Below are 21,148 nucleotides of genomic sequence, written 5' to 3' on the forward strand. Positions count from 1 at the left end.
CTAGATTTCCAGAGTAGTCTCTTTCCTTAATTTTCAAACTTCTTAAAGGAAAAGGTCCATCTGAGCACTTGTCACTTTAGGCTCATTAAAAATTGAAGGTGACTAGAGTCATCTTTTTTTTTTCTCGACTCTTAAAAATTGAAAAAACAAGCTGTGTCAAAGCGTCTAAAATTTATTTTAATCGGAATAAACATCACCTTTCCTACGTTGGTCTTAGGTTGAGAAAAATGGAATCCACCAACCAATGATTTCCCATTGGAGGAAATACTAGTCCTTTCTCCTCTTGGGAAGATGTTGGTGCACCCCATATGGCCACATTGTCGCTTCCAGGATTGACAATCGGCCTGCCCGTATGGCTCTTCTCGACCTCCGTCGTTTAGAACACTATGATTCCTGGACAATCAAGTAAAAAACTAAATGATACCAAAGTTACCCCCCAACCTTCTACTTCATCCAGTTCTCCCTCTCCTCCTTCCTCTTCGCTTAATCATGCTGGTAAAGCCAAAAATCAAGTAATTGAGAAGAAGAAAGAGAAGAAGAAGGAGAAGCCAAAGGCAAAAAGGGGCAACCAAGCATCGTCTAGCGAAAATCCACACACTACACTGTCGAGGCCTAAATCTCCATGTGTCATTTGCAAAGGAGACCACTATCATCGAGATTGTCCTTGCATCCCTCAAATCTTAAGGAACTGGTCTCCTCGTTTGCACAATCCGGTGTCATCAACCTCTGATGATCATGTTGAAAATACACCGTCAACTAGTGAAAGTGAAGCCCCTGGACAAAAAGGAAACTGTAAATTTCCTTGTAAACTGTGTGAAGGCGATCATGCCATCCACCATTGTCCCTTCCTAGATGAGGCTAAAAGAGTTTTGGACGACCATCTGGTTTCACCGTTATGACTTCCTCCTGGATATAAGAAACTCTTGTCGAGTTTGTCACTAGTTGAAAATTTGGCTGACATGCCATTGTGGTTGGCTGAAGCGTCTATCATTGAAGATAAACCATCTGAATCCACACTAGAGGAAAGTCAAAAGGTCGAGGCGGTAGTTGACCTTGTCTTGCCTTAAGAGGATCCATCTTCAGATGATACAGTCACCGGAGAGAACAAGAACGACACCGTCCAAATTATCTTCGTAAGCACTGACTCCGATGAACATGGGGGAAGTCTACCCGTTCCTTTACCATAGGAAGGAAGTTCGTCAGAGTCATATCCAGCTGTCTATTCAGTCCCACCTCCAAGCAACCTAGTTGTTTCCTTCGATTGAAATCTACTACGCAGACCCCTCTTACCGGCGTGTACCATTTCAAATCATTGCTCGAATATACAGAATGGTCATCGTCGGTACCATCATAGATGAAGGGGCTTCTGTGAGTATCCTTTCCTCAACTGCTTGGAAAGCGCTTGGTTCGCCAACGCTTTTGCCTGAAATGAGAAATCTAACAGGCTTTGACAAAGGAACTAGTCGACTGTTAGGGATCCTTCCCAATGTGCCGATAACATTGAGAAGGAAAACCGTTCACATGAACGTAATGGTAGTCCAAGGACCCCTAGAATATAATCTACTCCTTGGACGTGACTATATTTATTGGATGGGAGCCATTGTCTCCTCACTCTTTAGAGTAATGTGTTTTCTGCATGAAGGAAGAGTAGTCAAGCTCGTAGACCAGGTTTCATTCCCCGATTCACACATAGCAAATAGTCATATACCATCCCTGAATGGTATTTTCACGCAAGGAATGTCTCATCAATCCCCAGTCTGTCCTCCTGATGAGCGCGAGTTATTCGGAGGATATGACTGAAACCCAGGGGGCATGCACCCTGGCTTGTTTCGACAGGAAAACCTTGGGTATAGGGTAGGTTTCCGCGAAGGATATATGAATGGTTGACACACCCATCCATTTAGGAAAATTGGGTTAGACCGGAACAAGATACCTCTGTTAAAAGGTAGGCCTTTCCCGATAAAACAAATGTTTTGTCTGCAAATTGAGGGGTAAGCTGGAAGCTCTACTTCACTATACCTGGGGGCATGCAAACCTTTTGGCATGCAAGTGAAGAGCGACCATTTATTTTTTTAACTTTGTAGGTCCTCTAACCCTTTAAACTCGTAGGCTTGGTCGTTTCCTAACTTGCATAAAGAAAGGATGTAGGGCAAAGCTTTAAAAAAATGCCATGTTATATGAGACATCCTTATTATACGACTGGATTGAGCAGTTTTAACGTGGAATTCAAGCTCGTTAAAAAATAAACATAAGCAATGAGCAAATGTTCCCCTAGAGTTTAAGCTCATTAAAAAATGAACCATTTTCCGGTAAATAACCATTGTGAATGCACTGCAAGTTTCTATTTTCAATTCCCTAAATGTTGAAATGAACAAAACAAAACTAATGCACATACAATCAATCAATCTCTTTGCAAGAACAAAGACTTTACAACAGTTCTTTTTCTAAGAAATGAAGACTTTTACAACACTTTCTTTTGAACAAAGATTAATCGAATATAAACTAACTTTGACAATGAATTGATAGTGATAAAGAAATCATTTCAAAAACACTAAACAATCATGGCCAAAGTAGGGCTAGCAAAGGAAACACAAATTGAGTTCAAAGACACAAGCATCATTGATCTTTCAACAAACAAAAATAGAATGAAATTTAGTAAAATCAAGTCAAAAGTTGAATTTTTGACCTAAGGAGGATCAACACAGCCTTTGACAGGAGATAGTGTGCTTTAGAGCACTGTCCTCAAGCCAGGGGTGCTCTACAGTGCTCTGTCTCTAGACCAAACCTGCACTACTGCCAGAGAGGCCATCTTAGGGGCTTTCAAGAACAACTTTAACCCAAAAAAAAATTCAGAAAAGGCTGGAACAAGATCAATGGAACCAAGTAAAGTCTACTAGGGTGTACTAGGATGAAGGTAAACTACCCGAGATGATGATCATTCCCCGGTGGAGTCACCAATTTTTTATGTGGAATTTTGCATCTACGGATAAACACAATTTCCCTAGGTGGGAGGCTACACCTAGAACAACAGATTTAAAGTGCTTAACCTTTCTCTATAGAGGATAAATAAGACAAGGGACCTAATTGTTATATTTCACTTTCCCTTTGTATCCTTTGTTTGGCTCCCGTCATTCCTTCTCGAACATAATACGCTCGAAAAGTACCTGCAATAATAAACAAAAGACAAAAAACCAATCAAAGAAAGATATATATCTACTATAAGAAAATGGAATCAAAAGCATTTACACATATAATCATCATACATAAAGACAAGAATATGGGAAAAGGTGTAAACAACTTTATTAAGTAGAAGGAATAATTGCAACCATGAAGTCTCATCCATTGTCACTCTTCTAGCTTGGGTTCCAACCAACATCACATCAAAAGCACAACACTCTGGTAGCATAACAATACTTGCTTATAATCTCAAACCTCACACCAATAGCATCTCCTTACAAATTCTCAAAGTCCAGCCCCTGATCACTTAGATGAGTGCTCAATTTATAGGAAAATAGAGGAGGTTTGGTCATAAATGAGGGTATTGAATGGACTTCCAAACTTATATTTGGTTTACATGGAGGAAGGGATGAGAGGATAAGAGGTTACTTGACTCATTCCCTATCCAATTTATAGCTCATAGGAGATGATAAGTGTGGGAATATTTGAGATGGTTCCATAAGATAAGAATATTCCCAGAACCCTATGATGATTTCGCTCAATGTCACCCAACGCAGGTCAAAGTGGGCCTAAGTGCTTTGGAAAGCACCCTGACATGGGCCTACCTCCACTGAAGCACACTTACCCCTGACCAAGGTTGCGCTAGTCCCTCAAGGAGGAATTTCTAGAGGGATTCAGGCCAAGAAACTCTCAGGGATGGAGACATTCAAAGTGATGACTTGTCTAGGGCATGTAGCAATAGAATTAGGGTTTGTTGATCCCTAATGGTACTAATCTTAATGATGGGAGTGATGTGCCCAAATGGATTTGTAACAATATTGGAACTGGGTTTGATGAATTTTGATTTTTAATTAAATGAATGATTAAGATTTGATCTTGATCGAATATTGAGGGATGATATTTCACCAAGACCTATATCTTACACATTACAACATTATTTAATAATCATTTAAAAAAAATTGAAATGACACTATGCATTTCAATCCACAGGACACTTTGTGTGTTTCAATCCAAACAACACTCTATGAATTTCCCTGATTGTCTATTTCAATCCATTTACCCATACATTTGTTTTAACCCATTTACCCATTAGTTTCAAGTGGAATACTCTTCCTCAGATGATCTAATAAACGGATGAGTTCTCAAGTGTTTTCATCGACGAGAAATTTATGGTTATTAGTGGTCATAGTACTCATACACCCGATCTATTTAAGTAGACAACACAAATTTATGATCCAAAAATAGGGGCATGGAAATTTTTTGAGGATATTTGGATGGTAGGGAACAACGAAGGCCCTCGATCATGTGTAGTTTCTTCTTCTTCACAATGCTCTAACAAAAATTGCTTCAGATACTTTAATAGACTTATCTCTCAAATGTAAAATCTTTTTCAATGTTATTCATCAGTAAAGACCATCAAAGAATGAGGATCCTTGGATGTTTGTAAGGGGATAATGAGAGTGACTAATTTCATTGGCTTGATACTATCTGATATGGTAGGAAAATTCCCAATGAGACTTCGTTGTAGTTTAGGGTTAATAAGCATTTTGTGGCACACTTATACCAATAGTGGAGGCTTCATGAAAATGCATTATATTATGTTGTGATTTATCTATACAAAATTTGATTAGATGGTTGTGAATTATGCATTGAAAGCTATGTTTTCCAACACTTAACAAGCTTGCGGTTAAATGCTTCCATGCTTCAAATTTCAGGGAAAATTTTAAGGAGAGAAGATTATCTTGAAGTTTAAAAATATTGGCTAATCTCGCTAGTCCCTAATATGCAGACTAGAAAATGTTTATTTATATATTTGTAAAATTATTCAAAACTATAACTATTTTATATATAGATTCTATATAATGTTGGCGATTTTTAAGGTAAAATAATTTTATATTGTAAAATTTGGGTGAATCATTTTTAAAAAAAATGGAAAGTGGTGAATATTTTTTTTGAAAAAACCGTGGAAAATTAGCCCACTTGCGAATATTAGCCCCTAAAATTTTCCATGGCTTCAACTATCTTGTGTGCATACAAAAAATATCAACAAGAAATTGAATCATTGGATTGGAGCAGGCAGTGTTAATAGTTGAAATGATGATTCAATTACAATGATCAATAGTTAACACTTAATAACTAAAGTGATGATTCAATTCCATGACTTATATTTATTCTAGAGAATGCTCGTAAGAAATGAATTATTCATTGAATATGAAAAAGGGTGAATTATTGGGTAGATCTATTTAGAAAGACAAAGACATAATTATGTGAATAATTTGGAAAGACAAATTCATAATTCAGTGGAGTATAGTCCTCCTACCTATAAAAAGGAGTAATTATGATGGTGAAACACTCTCAATACTATAAAGTCCCATTCAAAAGTATATTTTATAAAACTTACACACACAATATGTTGGAAAAACACTATTAAGATCGTTAAATGAGAATCCAGCCTTTATTTTATAATTTGAAATTTTCATACATAGTTTAGCTTGAAACAATCAATTTGTAATTCAGTTTGGAACAATCATTTTGTGCTTATTATGGTTAGAGGAAGGAGTGATGTTACAAATGGACAATCTTTCTTTGCTACACAACATTTGTTTCCACTATTAATTTCTGAAATGTATGTGATTCTTTTATATTAATTTCTGAAATGTATGTGATACTTTTATTTTAAATGGTTTTATGATTTTAAATTCAATCAAAAGAAAACCATTTTGGAATGGACCAAAATTGTTTAAAGTAATATTCCCTTTAAAGAATATCTACAATATAATTTAATGGGTAAAATGTTCCTATCTAAAAAATTATGCACTTGTAAACACTAACTCCTTTCTTTGTTAGAGAAATATCGCTTTGGATAACTTGCACTTGCATTGTTTTTAGTGGCACACATTGCTAATGGTTCAATCATTAATAGTAAAATGCGTTGATTTCACTTGTAGTATCTTACCACATAATTTGGCAACGTTGACACCTTTGAAACATTTACATCCATGGCATTTTTCCATTCCCAATGGCCATGATCACTTCATGGAAGATTTCCTACCAAATTTGGTTGTTCCAATTTACTGATAAATATAGGAAAAGTTTAATTGTTTATGGTTTTAATTGTTTTAATAAGACAATGAAACCCTTTTCAATTTGTATTTTTATATATTTTTTCAAATATATATTAATACAAATATATTTTAGTGAGAATAATTGGGATTTAAAAAAAAAATCATCACTCAAGAAATTTCATGTTCAATTTATTCTTTGCTACATTTTCATCACTTAGTAGATCTTGTGTTTTAATTTATTTTTGTGCTAGAAAAATATATTTGAATGAGAATAATGGGGGTTTCAAAAGGTTTCGTCATTGAGAAGATCCCATATTTTAATTTATTAATAATTATTTATTTAATTTAATTATTAATAATTATTATATATAATATTTTAATCAATATAGTCTAATCTATTAGAATATTAATTAATATATTAATTAAAAAATAAATTTATTAATAATAAATTTATTAATGCAATACATAATCTATAATTAATATATAAATATTTAATATTTAAGTATGACATTAATATAATATTAATAATATTACTATAGCATTTAAATAACATTAATAAGAGTTTAATATAATGTTAATAACACATTAATAATATATTAATCTACACATTTGTAACGTCTTAACCATATATTAATTTATACTCTTAACACATTTTAGTTATGGCTGCACTGATATGGCTCCTCTGTCCAACTCGTCTGACAGCATGTGCATGGTCATCATGGGTGTGACCTGACCGACAACATGTTGATGCATAGTGTCTATGCTACTCTCCAAACATGTGTTGGTGGCCGTGTGCATCAACTTGTCAAAATACATGTTCATCTCCAGTTGGACTTTCTTCTTGTCTTCGCCTTGGTGAGTGTGCCAAATGGGTGGGATCACATGCATGCACACACTGAAATGCATGCTGCTGAATTCCGTTGCATGCCATCAATAACACTGCTGCTCTATGCCAACTGCTGCGATGGATCTATAACTTGTATGGGCGCAGTTTCATACGTTTGTACATGTTGTGCCCCTTGTTGTACCTGTTCCTGTTGCAACTTATTATCTCATCTATGTAGCTATTGTTCTTCCTTGAGTTTTTTCTTAAGCACATGAAACTCCTTCTCTATTCCATTTTTAGTCTTCATATGATCTTCATGTCATGCAATCACCTCATAGCCTCAGTCTCCAAAGTTTCTTTCAGCACAAGTCGATCTACTTGAGCTTGCAACTTTGTTTTGCCTCTCTATTGTCAACAACCTTCCTCTTGCATTCATTACGTGTAGGTGTATTACCTTCTAATGTTGTTGATGGTGTTGCTTGTTGTAATGTTTCTGCCATATTACCTTGATGTCCTTGTCTACAAACAACTTGATGTCTTAATAGGTAGGCGAGCTCATAGACACTTTCTTAGCTACAAACGTCGTTGTGCTCTCAATGATGTCCTTTGAATCTTCTCTCCTGAAGGCCATTGTACTTGTGCTTCTGAGAGATAGATGAACACTTGTGATGCCTGGAGGCATATCAACACTCATGGAAAGAAATATGTCAGTCGAAAACAAAACAAACTCAAGGACTGACTTGCAACATACCGGTGTGATTGATCGTGAAGGTTGAGAAATTTCCACGAGGAGGTGGGGAGACTGACTACCAAAACTACGCAAGGCATAGTCTATGCTGTCAAGAGGCTTACTGATTGCTAGAACTACATAATGCATAGTCCAGCTTGGCCTGCTAAGGACTGAAACTTCACAATGCGCAATTTCAATTAGCAATGACATGCAACCAACAAACTCCATTGCGCGATTTCTGGGGCCAGTAGGACACTACATCCAAGAATTGCACAGTGCAAGTCTAGAGGCCAATACTGGGCCAGAGTTGCGTAATTTCTAGAGGGAAGGAAGAGACTTTGCTTCCAGAAATGCACAGTGCTAGTTAGGTAGGGCACGACTCGGGCTAAGGGAGCCCATACTAGCCGACGGGTAATAGAAAACATGAGAAGTATCGATGCATGGTGAGATCAGTGCAAACAAGAGTGAATGGTCATTCATACAAACGACAAGTGAAATATTTAAAAAATGGGAAAGAATGCATGTGTGTGAAGCGAGTCGCCCCAACGACGACTATTCGTGCAAAACAGTGTCATGCATGCGACAGCAGTGAGATGCGAACAAAAAGTAAAACGGTGGTTCTACAAGATAACATACATAAAATGACAACAAGCACTCACTGAAATCAAGTAGACAACATTCACACAAAGAGAAACACAAAACACGACAACAATGCAATGTAAGACATGAAAAACAGGCTTACCACAAAACAGCTAGGCAGAATGTGCCGATGACTCCTAGATGCATTGTGGGATTTCAAAGCTGCAAGGTCGATGTGAGGAATGACCTCTGTAGTACCTGGTTCATGAGTTTTGATAAAATTGAGGTTGTGACATGCATGCCACAAATCTGGGGAAAGAAACACTTGGTGGGAGGTTTCTAAAATGATCCTTGCATGTAACCTCTAGCTACTGAAAGTAGATACCTGAATCAAGGGATGTGTTTGCATGCTACCTTGGAAGAAGTAGTCCATGCATGAAAATCAGTTTTTCTCGGTCCCGAGTGGAATCGATCAACCCAATGTCACATGCGAAAACATCCTTAACTGATGGAAAAACTTGTGCATTTCTTGGAGGGAGTTGAGTTAGCTACCCAAAGGGATTGCACAATTTCTGGGCTGAGCAGCTGATTTTTTCCCAGAATACACAATTTATGGGTTGAGCAGTCATACTAGGACAAATTGCATATTTTTTCTAGTGAAGCTTGATAGGAAGAATTGTGCAATTATAGAGCCCAGTAAGCTGCCAATGAGGATTGCGTAATTTCTAGAGGGAAGGCTGGTTACCCTCTAGAATTGCATAATTTCTTGAGGGAAATTCTTAGCTTGGATCTGGGCCAAGTCTAGAGAAACAACCTGTGAGGGGATGCAATAAGCTATCATGCACATGCTAGAAATGTAATATAGCACCATTGAAGCCTATGTACTTGAGAGTGCAAGACATGCTGCTGAGGATGGTTGGTAGGGAGGCTCCAAAATGAAGCTAAGGTAAAATTTTGGAGGGTGGTTGTAGACGCTACAACACTTGGAAACACACTAATAGAATTCCATCTCTCTAAATGGACCTTGTTTGTGAAAAGCAAGTCTAACACCTATCGATGTATTGCTCAGTTCTCTATTCGTCTTGGTTTCCACACTTGCTTGATTGTAAGATGTAGCATCTACCAAGCCCTTGGTCAATCGACGTACATTCAAATCTAATCCAACACAATTTTTTTGATTGGAGTTGAAGGGTATATTGGTGCACAAGTAGTATAGTTGTCAGAGTTTTACTTTCATCTCTAGTGTTGCTTTGTTGTCAACAGGCCTGGACAATACCCGAGTGGAGTCACACAGGAACATAAGCATCACTCCACTACTAGCAAGCTTGGTCAGTACCCCAACGGAGTTACTTGCATCACCTCTCTATGTAGGAATCCTTTCTCTTCTTTCGCCTTATTCATTTTTCATTTTTCTAGAAAATTTTCACTTTTTCATTTTTTCATTTTTCATTTTCATAACTGTGCATAGCACTTATTCATTTCAGAGGCGGAAGAGGGATCCTGACTTATTGAGAGAAGAAGAGGTTTTTCCTTTAGAGAAGTAGTTTATGTATACCTCTGATGTGCTTGCTAAGGTTTTCCCGCTCACCTTACTCTACTTGATTGAACTAACAAGGATTAACCAAAAAACAACCAACTATACTTATTGGGAGCGGGTTCCCCAAAGGGAAGTTTTGGGGCTAACAACCCATGTTTGAGTCAAAATTTGTAATAAAAATGTAAATAATCTACATTTTGTGGTCGCGGAGTGTGAAGGTGTTATCTGTCATAAAGGGTAGTCCACCCCTATTTTTGTAAAGTAAAGTCGGATTTAAGAGATCTACCCATGGCTCGCGAACCATGAGATTGTATAAAAAGAGCTAAGCTCTAAGTAGTTTTAGAGACAAGATCAAATGATGAATAATGTAAGAGATTCATAGCTATGAAGTAAGAAGTCTAAGTCTTGGGTTGTGGCATAGGTAGAGGCTTCACAGTTGAGTGCGCAGAGGCCTAGGGTAGAAGTCTGTAGCTGAGTGTGCGGACCCCTGTAGCTGTGTGCATAGGTTAGAAAGAGTTGTAAACACATGGAAGATATTAATAAAGAAAGATATTCTGCAATTCCTATGTCTTTGTTCTATTATTGCAATTGATATGTTACGTATGAATTTCCTTTATTATGCTTATATGATGCACAAATGAATATGAATACATTAGATAATTGAATGCGATCAAGGATATATGTTTACACAATGTTAACTTTAATTATTTGATAAGATAAGAAAATCACTTCAACTAATTTGGGAATCCACACGACGCGCTGCCATAGTAACGCAAAATTACCTGAGCAGCAGGATAGGGCTGCACAAAGGTCGATCATACCCTTTTGAGGAGGTATTGAAGGATAGAATAAAGGGCTCATCTTGCAAGCCCTAGAGTGAAGAGACCTACGAGAAGGTAGGATAAAGGGAATCAAATGACATCATGACCCTCTCAGGGTGTGGAAATTTGGTTCCACCACCCCCCCATATTGCTTCGAGTGAGACTTTGATCCTCGCTCCATGGGTTGATGCCGAAAGGGCCAGTAGTGTAGGGATTTTTTTGGCTAATTAACGTTGAACTAGGGTTAGACCCCCTCAAGCCAACAAATGGTTCTGTTGTCGGGAACGGAATCTGCATAAGGGATGTGTGAGGTCGTATCACTAGAACCAACTAAAAAGAATATCAAAGACTAGTTGGATAGGAAGATCCACGAATTCGCAGTGTAGGACAATAGAAACCCATGACTGACAAATGAACAGTGGTTGGACAGATACATGTATACAGAGATCCATGAGGTCTTTTTATGCTCCTTCCCTATTGAGCTATATGAGTGGATCGTGAAGCTAGCAGATAGCTAAGGAAGGTGGAAAGGTGACAGTCCTATTGCGTGGACCTCGAAGCTAATACCGAAATTGGAGGCATCGGAGGATAAGATTGCCTGCGCTATCAATCATTGGCTCGATCACATCATAGGATGATTTGTGGCTGAATTCGCGGTCAACACCTCAGTCAGCTATAGTGAGGCAGAGCGGTGCTTTTTAAAGGATTGCGAGGTAAGTACGTAAAATCTTTGAATACCTGGATTAAAATGCTATTGTGCGAAAAACGGGTTATGCAGCTACCTTGATGTTAAGAACTACGCGAAGCAGAAAAATTTACAAGAACGAAGGAAAAAATGGTCTGGAGTATAGCCGACTGATTTCACCTCCACGAGGTGACGAAGAAGAGATAGCAAAGGTTTCTCCACGAAGTGCCATTCAGTTAATAAGACAAGGATTTCTGCGAATACCACCTCTGCCCACACCACCTCTAACTTCACCACCATTGCCTCCAACTTCACCCATACCACCTCCACCTCCACTACAATTCAGTATGGAAAATATAGTGAAGCTTCCTTTGTTCAAAGGCTTGGGAAATGAGGGCTCGGACCAATTTTGGTTCGTTGTGAGGGCTGTATGGGAAGCTCAAGGTGTTACAGATGATCATATAAACATGTCGACGTTGGTTAGTGCTCTGCAAGATCATGCACTAACCTGGTATATTAAGTACTCTAATGATAACCTGAATGCTGGAGTGATAAACATCCAAACAACACTGAATAAATAATTTAGTAGGCCTAAATATGAGTCGCAGTCGATTGTGGGATTCAAATAAATCACGACTCAACCAGGCAAGACACCTTGGGAACTAGATCAGAGGTTGAAATGTACAATCCATGAAGCCAACATGAACCTAACAGGTGAATAGCATCGTGAATGGTTTGTTGCTTCACTTTTTCCACACTTAAGGGTTGTGTTGTCGCAGTAGAAGATAACCACTTAGGCAGAGGCCTTGGAGATTGCCATGAGACTACATGAAACTCTGATGCTAGATCCAAATCTAGGAGTTCGGCAGATCCAAATCTAGGAGTTCGGCAGTTTAAGAATCTGTGCCTTGAGGTGAAAAGTCTGAAGCAGGACAGGACAGTTTGACCAAAGGTGCGCGAGGAGGTATGGCGATTGAAATGAAAGAGTCAAGGACATGACAAGGACCCTTGCCCGGTCTTTGTGAACTATATTGTAGGAGGGGGACCGATGTCTTTAAGACCAGAAGCTCAAACAGGACCTAACGTGGGGCCTGCATTACGGTTCCTATCTGTCAGGTAGCCGAAAAACATGCCGTAGATAACTATCACTTGCTGCAGAAGTTTTCAGGGACACCACAAGAGTTGTTCTACAACGTTTGTAGACCAATATGGCATGATGAGCGTACTTGTAGAAGCTATGAATTGATGATGGATACAACTCCCGCCTAAAGGGTTTAGACCAAAACGCAGCCTCATGACCATAGTGCAGGGATGGCGTGGACATGATTTCAGGGGCGCAGAAGATGCTGAGGTAGAGGAGGACCTGGCAGAGGTCAAGGACAATTGATTTGCTATAATTGCAGAGAACCAGGATACCATGCTCGCTATTGCACTAATCCAACATGTCCATTGTGCATGTATTTCACGTTGTTTGATCACGAAACAAAAGAGTGTCCTACGGTGGTAGCTAGGATATGTGACAAAGGGGCACTACCACATCCACCGACTCATAACCTATAGATGATGAGGTCTGAGCTACGTGAAGAGGATCCACAAGTAAATATAGTTCTCAGAAGTGGAATCACTATAGGAGATGGCAAGGGGAAACAACCAAAAGACATTACACGGGTTTGCAAAGCTCTGGTGAAGGAGGTTGAGTTCGATTTGGAGTGCGAATGTGAAACCTTCATGGAAGCTAAGAAGAGCTTTGCTAAGGCCTCCACCTCAGGAAGCAAGGATAAGCCTGAGCAGGAAATGAACCCCTCTATGGTCACATAGAGACATGTATGAAGTCACTGCATGATAGTAAGATTGTGAAAGGGTTAGAAGAGCTTATCAATAGATGTGGTGCAACTGTGTCAGGTGAGCCGCACATAGTGCAAAAGATTGGCAAGCGTAAGACAAGGATGGGATGGGAGATGAGACAAACCACGCAGATAGGAGAGTATGAGATGGATCAGGTTATTTTGGACCTAAGGTTAGATGTGAACGTCCGACCGAAGTAGACCTGGGATCGAATGGCAAGACACGTGCTACAATGGTCTCTGATTCAACTAAGGATGGCCAATCAACATATTATCATCCCCATGGGGTGGCTACAGGAGGTGACCATGGATATTGAGGGAGTCAGCGTGCTGGTTGATTTTGAAGTAATAGAGATAGTGGATGACAGCAATCCCTATCCTGTGCTCCTAGGAATTTATTGGGCCATTGATATGAATGGGGTAATCAATCTGAAGAAGCGAAAGATGATCTTTGAGAAGAAATTGCTACGTGTAACACTACCTATATATCCTGCTGAGGGATCGCGCTATACAGAACCAGTCTGTGACTATGAGAGTGATGAAGATTTGGAATGTATCTATAAGATAACGAAGCGAGATCAAGATTGGGTGAATCCCAACGCGAATGGATGAATCACATGGGATCGTGATAGCTCCTGCACTTCAGACTCTGATGAAGAGTTAGAGCACTGGAAAAATCGTGTTACATGAAGTGACTACGCTAAACTGCAACATGATGACCTGATCATTGCACTGTGTGTCCTCAGAGGTAAGAAATATACCTACTTATTATGGCTTGAATGACATAGATATATTTTTGGATGCATTTGAAAGGGAGGTACCAGAGAAGCAGCGCTTCTAGGTGTTGGAGTGGGCACTACGCGCTACGCTCGCAAGATGGTGGGGTATGAATAAGGGAAGGTTTGATGATTGGCGTGAATGTAGGAGAATGATGAGAAATCAATTTGGGAAGCCGAAGATGTGAATGACAGACAAGTATGATGGGTGGGATGATCCGCGTGTGCATTTGGCCAAATGGACCCAGACTTATGGAGAAAAGCCCCAACCTGAATGGGTGCACTTGTTATGTCATGCCCTGGAGGTCGTCCCAATGATGACATTCTGCTTTGAGGATGGGTTTGACAGTATTGATGAAGCATTACAAGAAGTGAAAGAAACAATATTTAGGATACTACAAGATCCTTTAGAGATGATTCAGCCTGAATGGGCTACTCCGCTGAGTCACGTGATGGAATGCTAAAATGTAACTGTTGAATAAGAGGACAAGGATCCGCAGAAGATTAACATTCCAGAAACAGAAGGTCACTCCGAGGTTCAAGGACCACAGATTGAGAACCCTGATATAACCACATCATTGAAAACAAAACAAGTAAAGATTGGTATGAAGGCAAAACCCAAATTCACAAAGATTGGAGACTACTGGGATGACGTGACAATGGATAAGGTCACTGAATTTCTATACGAATACCAAGATTTATTCCCTACCATGTTTACGGATCTGAAAGGGATAATCAGGGACCTAGGAATGATGAATATTACATTGAAGCCCGACGCAAAGCCAGTTAAGCAAAGGCCTTACCATCTCAATAAGAAATATAAGGAAAAGGTCCACTTAGAGATGGACAAGATGCTCGTAGTAGGCATCATTGAGCATGTGGAAGAATCTGACTAGGTAAGTCCAATGGTGGTATAGGGAAAGAAGCAGAAGGATGAAATAAGGATATGCGTAGATTTTAGAAAGTTGAATGATGCCTATGTACATGATCCTTTCTCAACTCTGTTCATTGATGAAGTGTTGGACAATGTAGGTGGCCAGGAATCATATTCCTTCACTGATGGGTTCTTTGGGTACCACCAGATGATAGGAGCAAGAGAACCTTTGCGACTCAGTGGGGTTATTTTCAATACAATATAATGTCGTTGGATTGAAGAATGCACCCATGATCTTCTCACACGTAATTTCTGCTGCGTTCAAGGAATTTATTCATAAGTTCTTGGAGGTATATTTTGATGACTAGACTATGTTTGTGCTGGTTAAATGCCATGTAGCAAGTTTGTGCCTAACGGTGGATACCGGTCGAAGATACCAAATCATGCTCAATCTCAAGAAGTGTCTATTTTGTGTTCCTTTGGGAATGTTTTGGAGCATGTGGTTTGTAGACAGGCACTGATGGTACAGCCCGCAAAGATCATTGTGATATTGAACTTGGAAGTGCCGAGAAGTGTGAAACATCTACATGCTACCCTGGGACATACGGGATATTACAGAAAGTTTATCAAAGGCTATGCCTAGATCATCGCACTTATGGAGAAATTGTTGAAGAAGGATGTCACATTCTGTTGGAATGATGACTGTAATAAGAGATTGGATATATTGAAAGAAAAAATTTCATTGCACCGATTCTAGTCTTCCTAGATTGGAAGAAAGAGTTTCATGTACATGTTGAAGCATCATGTATAGCGCTGGGAGTAGTACTGACACTAGCTGGCAAAGAAAGCTTACACCATCCTATTACGTTTGCAAGCCGACGATTATCAAATGCGAAGAAGAACTGTTCCACCACTGAACGTGAAGGGCTAGCTATGGTGGATGGGCTCCAAAAGTGTAGGCACTACTTGCTCGAAGGCCATTTTAAGATGTATACAAATCACTCCACGCTGAAGTACCTAGTCAATACGCCTGTGTTGGGGGGTAGAATCTGTAGGTGGCTCTTATTGTTCCAGGAGTATTATTTTGAAGTTGTTGTGAAGCCTGAATGATTGAACATGGGACCAGACCATCTGTCACGCATCGAAATAGGGGAGGAACCCATTAATTTGGAGTAGGGATTGCCTAACGGGCAACTATTTGTAGTGCATGTCCCGGATGGTCATTTTGAGGATATAATACTATTCCTAACAACATGTGCTACACCGAAAGGATACACTATCCAATAGAAGAAGGAATTTGTGGTGTGTGTAGCAGATTTCTTTGTCATTGCTAAGCAACTGTACAAGATGGGGATTGATGACATATTGTGACGGTATGTACCAGAGTCTGAAAGAAGCAACATCCTCATGGATGCTCATGGGGGCGCCGCGAGAGGACATTACGCAGGAAGAGAAACTGCGAAAAAGATTCTATGCACAAGCTTGTGGTGGAAAACTGTCCAACAACACTGAAAAGCATATTTCAAGGTGTGTGATGTGTGTCAAAGGACTGGAAAATCATCGTAGAGGGATGAGATTCCTTTGAATCCTTAGATGATGTTGTAATATTTTGAGAAATGGGCGGTAGATCTTGTAGGACCCATTCAACCACAAGGGAAGACAAGAGAAAGGTACATTATCACCACAACGGAATATTTGACTCGTTGGGTAGAGGAACAACTGGTGAAGGATTGCACGGGCACGACTACCATGAAGCTCCTATTTGAGCATGTACTATCGTGATTTGGTTGTTCAGAGATCTTGATGAGTGATTGTGTTTCACACTTCCTGAATGAGATGATCAATGTGCTGATGGAGGAATTTAACGTATACCACTAGAAGAGTATGCCTTATCAGCCGCAAGCTTACAAGACAGTGGAAACATTCAAAAAGGTGCTTCAAAATGCACTAATCAAGGTTTGTAATGCTCAATGAAGTGATTGGGACCTATGCATACCTGCAGTATTATGGTCTTATCAAACGACATGCAAGAATTTGACTGGAAAAACACCCTTTAGGCTCATCTATGGGGTTGAAGCTATAATGGCCATGAAATACATCATGCCTAGTTTGCGCATAGCAGCGGTCACAGATGTGACAGATCATGACGCCCTAGAGGAGAGGCTCGTATAGCTAGATGAAATGGAGGAAGAAATATTTTTGCCTGGATTTCACCAGTAGGTCCAAAAGCAGCACGAAAGGGTATGGCATGATCGACACATTAAGATATGCTCATTTAAGGTAAATGACCTGGTTTTGCTATATTACAGTAAGTTTGATAAATTTCCATGGATGTTCAGGATGCACTGGTTAGAGCCTTATGTCATTAAGGAGATTACCAACGGGGTAGTAGTATAACTGGTTAGATTGAATGGAGAACCCTTCCCCCAAAAGGTGAATGGAAATTGTTTGGAGCCATACACCAGCGGTCTGACCATGTGACTAAATGAAGGTAGAATAGTCTTAGCACTCCAGGCAGCTGAACTGAGGTGCAGGACTATAAAATACATCGCCCAGGTTGGGCAGCTACACAATTGGAAGATGGTGTGAAGCAAGGAAGTGTTACTAGGTCCACAATAGCACAGAGGGAGCTATGCTACCCAGGGAGAAATCACACAGGTCAGCCGGAAAGTGAAAGCTATGGTCACTATTCATGAAAAGAAAATAGAAGTAAGGCCAAATTGACCAGACAACCAGCATTTAAGACAAAATTTAACGCTCAGATCCTTGAAAATCTACCACAAATCTGACATTAATAAACAAATTTTTGGGGCAACATTCAAATTTGAATTCAAAATTCCCTATAAATTACGAGTGGCTATCTAGCAAGAAACACTTCCCATTTTGAGAAATGAGTTGTTGACCTCTGAGGCACATATGAATCGTGAGCAATACCAACTTCTCATAGCTACTTGGGTATTTCAGAATTTGCTGACTAACACAGTAATTCTTGCATGAGATCATGTTCGTGCCCCCAGAGGTTATAAATACCGAGCAAGTAGTAGAGGAAAGAACACAGGAAATGGACATAGAAGTGGAAGTAGATGCTCTAGAAGTGGCTGAAATATTGGCAGAGGTCCCTAAATCACCGAGAATGCCGAGATTGAAGCCAATCCCAACCAAGGAAGCTAAGAAGGACAAGCAGTCTGCCATACCAGTGCGCAACTCTCTAAGGTGAAACCCACCAAAGCCCACTGTACAAGATAAAGGCAAGGCTATAGACCTAGAAGTGGAGGAGGAAGATATCAAAGACATCCTGATGGAAGTGAGGCTGTGGGAATGGAAGTAGAGGAGGTTGAAACCCAGGGTACAGACCCTATTATGCGGTTGCCAGAGTATGTCCCTCCGCACAAGCCTAAGTGCAAGGTCCCAAAGGACATTAATGAGAGTAAGACTCCCCTACAAACCCCTTTGCTACCAGATGAAATTGCTTTCGACGGTCCACATTTGGCATGGGTGCCGATACTGAACCTTGAAGATTAGGACTTGGTAGACCACGAGAAGTTCCCACACCTGGTGACTAAAAAGATAATGTGCCACATCATAGACACAAATACGGGAATGACAGTGTTGGAGCCGCAAAGGTGGCTGAAGGGTGTAGAGAAGGTAGGATTGTTGGACTTGCTCTATGTTCCGCACTATAAGCGCACCCCAGTGACAGTTTTTGTCATCAAGAAGCTATTGTGCTTGGTGCATGATGGGTGTCTGTGGCTGGAGGAGCTGATACCCATTACATATATGTTAATTCACTGAATAACACGCCTTCCGTATATAGGCAAGAATCTAGCGATGATTTTTGGCAGCAAGGGTGGCGAGTAGGCTCTTACAGAGTTAATGAAGGAGAAATTCAAGTTGGTGAAGAAGTCACGTGGGTACATTATCTCCAACATCTGTGACCCCGCTGTGAAGGTAGCAACGTAGATCCTTCCAAGGAAGGTGATGTGGAAGTGTCGCACTGCCAAGGTACTAACGCCTGTCATTGCGCTCACACAACAGTGGGTGGAATGATGCTAGTTTAATTGGTTAGACTACCTTCGAGGAGAGTTCCAGGTGAACTGCCGCGAAGCACAAGAGAAAAGCAAGACATTACACTATGTGTGGCTATTGCTGTCAATTATTCCAGTAGCATGGGAGCTACCAAAGGATAGCTAGTTCCCTTTGGTCACGACAGACCTTCCTAAAGCAGAGAAGTATGCTTCGTTGTTGGCGACCAATGATGTGCAGTGAGTTCAGGACAGCAAGATCTTCTGGATCTTGATGGAGATGAATATCAGGATGGTCATCAATCACAAGCCATGATTTTCGCCGACAATGTACGCTAACTTGCAGAGCTATGCCAAGTTTAAAGTCAATTTCCATCAAGTATCTATCAAGGCACGGAAGGACCATATGAAGAAGTGGTACAACTTGCCATACCTAACCATAGATGATGCCATTGATTCGGTGCTTGATCAATGGCCGGCAAAGTGGTGCACTACCACAAACTTGGCGCTGGGTGGAAGCAAGTCCATCGCGCAAAAGAAGAAGGAGGAGGCCAAGCTAAAATTGGTGCAACTGGTTAAAAAGAGGAAAAAGGAGGATGCTGAAAAGGCCCAGGCATAGCAGGTAGGAAAGGAGGTAGGAAAATAGATAGGTGGCAAAATGCGAGGCTCTAACAAAGGCATGCATTTGCCTTCACCTGAGACTGAAGAGGAAGTCTACACAGAGTAGCACAGCGCAGACCCTCAAGAGACATCTGCCCACATTATGTGCCCAAAACAGCAGGAGAAGGGAGGGCCGAGAAAGAAATCCAAGGCAACCAAGACCTTGCTGGAACCTATCACATTGACAGAGGGTGACTTACATGATATCAGTTCAGTAGTGAGAGATGTCACCCTTGAGGCCTTGCAGCAGTTTGAACAACAGCAACAAATCATACTAGGGGCTATCAAGACTGGGTTGTGGGAGTTGCAAACTCATGTGTTGCAGGCTGGTATGGTGTCTACCAGCTTGGCCATCGACACTTCAGAGGCTATCGATATGCTACAAATGAAGGCTTCCAACGCGGTAGCGATGTCAGATGGAGCACTAACCACAGACAATGAGGCTGACAGGCCCACTGTTAGCACCTTCATGGGAGTTGGGCTGAACCTAGTAGCGCTTCCTCGTGAAGCACTCCACCTCTTGTAGGATGGAGTAATTGCATAAATGAGGGCCCGTGAGCATCGCGCCCTCCATGTGATTAGAGAATAGTGGATCAACAACGAACAGATGGCCTTATAGAGCAATGTTGCCATCACCGTTGAGACCGAGGTGACCAACTAGAGCAAAAAGATCCTATAGGTCATTGAGGAGGCATGTAGAATGGTCCCAGAATTGGCCATTCCAAAGGAGGATCCAGTTGAGGTCTGGCTTCGCAAGTTGGCGATAGGGGTGCGTGACACTTGGATTGAGATGGTGCGGATTCAGCTAGAGTTGAACCTGTAGATTACAGAGCTGTAGTTGAGGGCCTAGCCTTCAACACCACTGGAAGTAAAGGAACAAAGGGCGACTGCTATCACAGAGGAAGTCGCGGCAGTGGAAAGTATAGTAGCAGACTGCACATAATTGTTCGAGCAATCATTTGATGTCCTGACAAGCTTACAGGAGGATCCAAATGTACAAAGGCTAGAGACAAAAGTGCACAAGCTCCAACAGCGCTATGATGAAGTTAAGGACACAATGCGAACTGTTGCGCTGACAGAGAGGCTAGTCAAGCTGCAGCAGGACAAGTAGCTGAAGGAATAGGTGGACACAATGTTGCACAAGGAAGGAGTGCTGAAGGCATGACTAAAGCCCTAGCTGGAGGAATCTTACGCAGTCACATAAAATATTGAAGGCAAGCTTGCAACTCTACAAGTGACGCAATAAATTCTTTAGGTTGAAGCGTAGGAGTAGTGATCGAGAAGAAAGTGGAAGATGCGAAGTTGGTGGTAGCTCAGTGCATGACCGAGGTAGTGGTCATACGAGTTGAGATGGATGGGATTCACGCAAAGATCTCCACTCCTACCGAGTGACTCGAGAGTGAGTCATGATGTTTGTGTTGGGGGCCTATTGGGAGCGTGATACCCCAAGGTATGTTTTGGGGCTAAAATCCTATGCTTGAGTCAAATTTTGTAACAAAAATGTAAAGATTCTGCATTTTGTGGTCACAAAGCACAAATGTGTTATCTGTTA

The sequence above is a fragment of the Pinus tabuliformis genome, chromosome 9 (genome assembly GCF_031772625.1).
Source record: "Pinus tabuliformis cultivar Carrire ecotype Pingquan chromosome 9, CPIR1, whole genome shotgun sequence".
Taxonomy (NCBI): Eukaryota; Viridiplantae; Streptophyta; class Pinopsida; order Pinales; family Pinaceae; genus Pinus; species Pinus tabuliformis.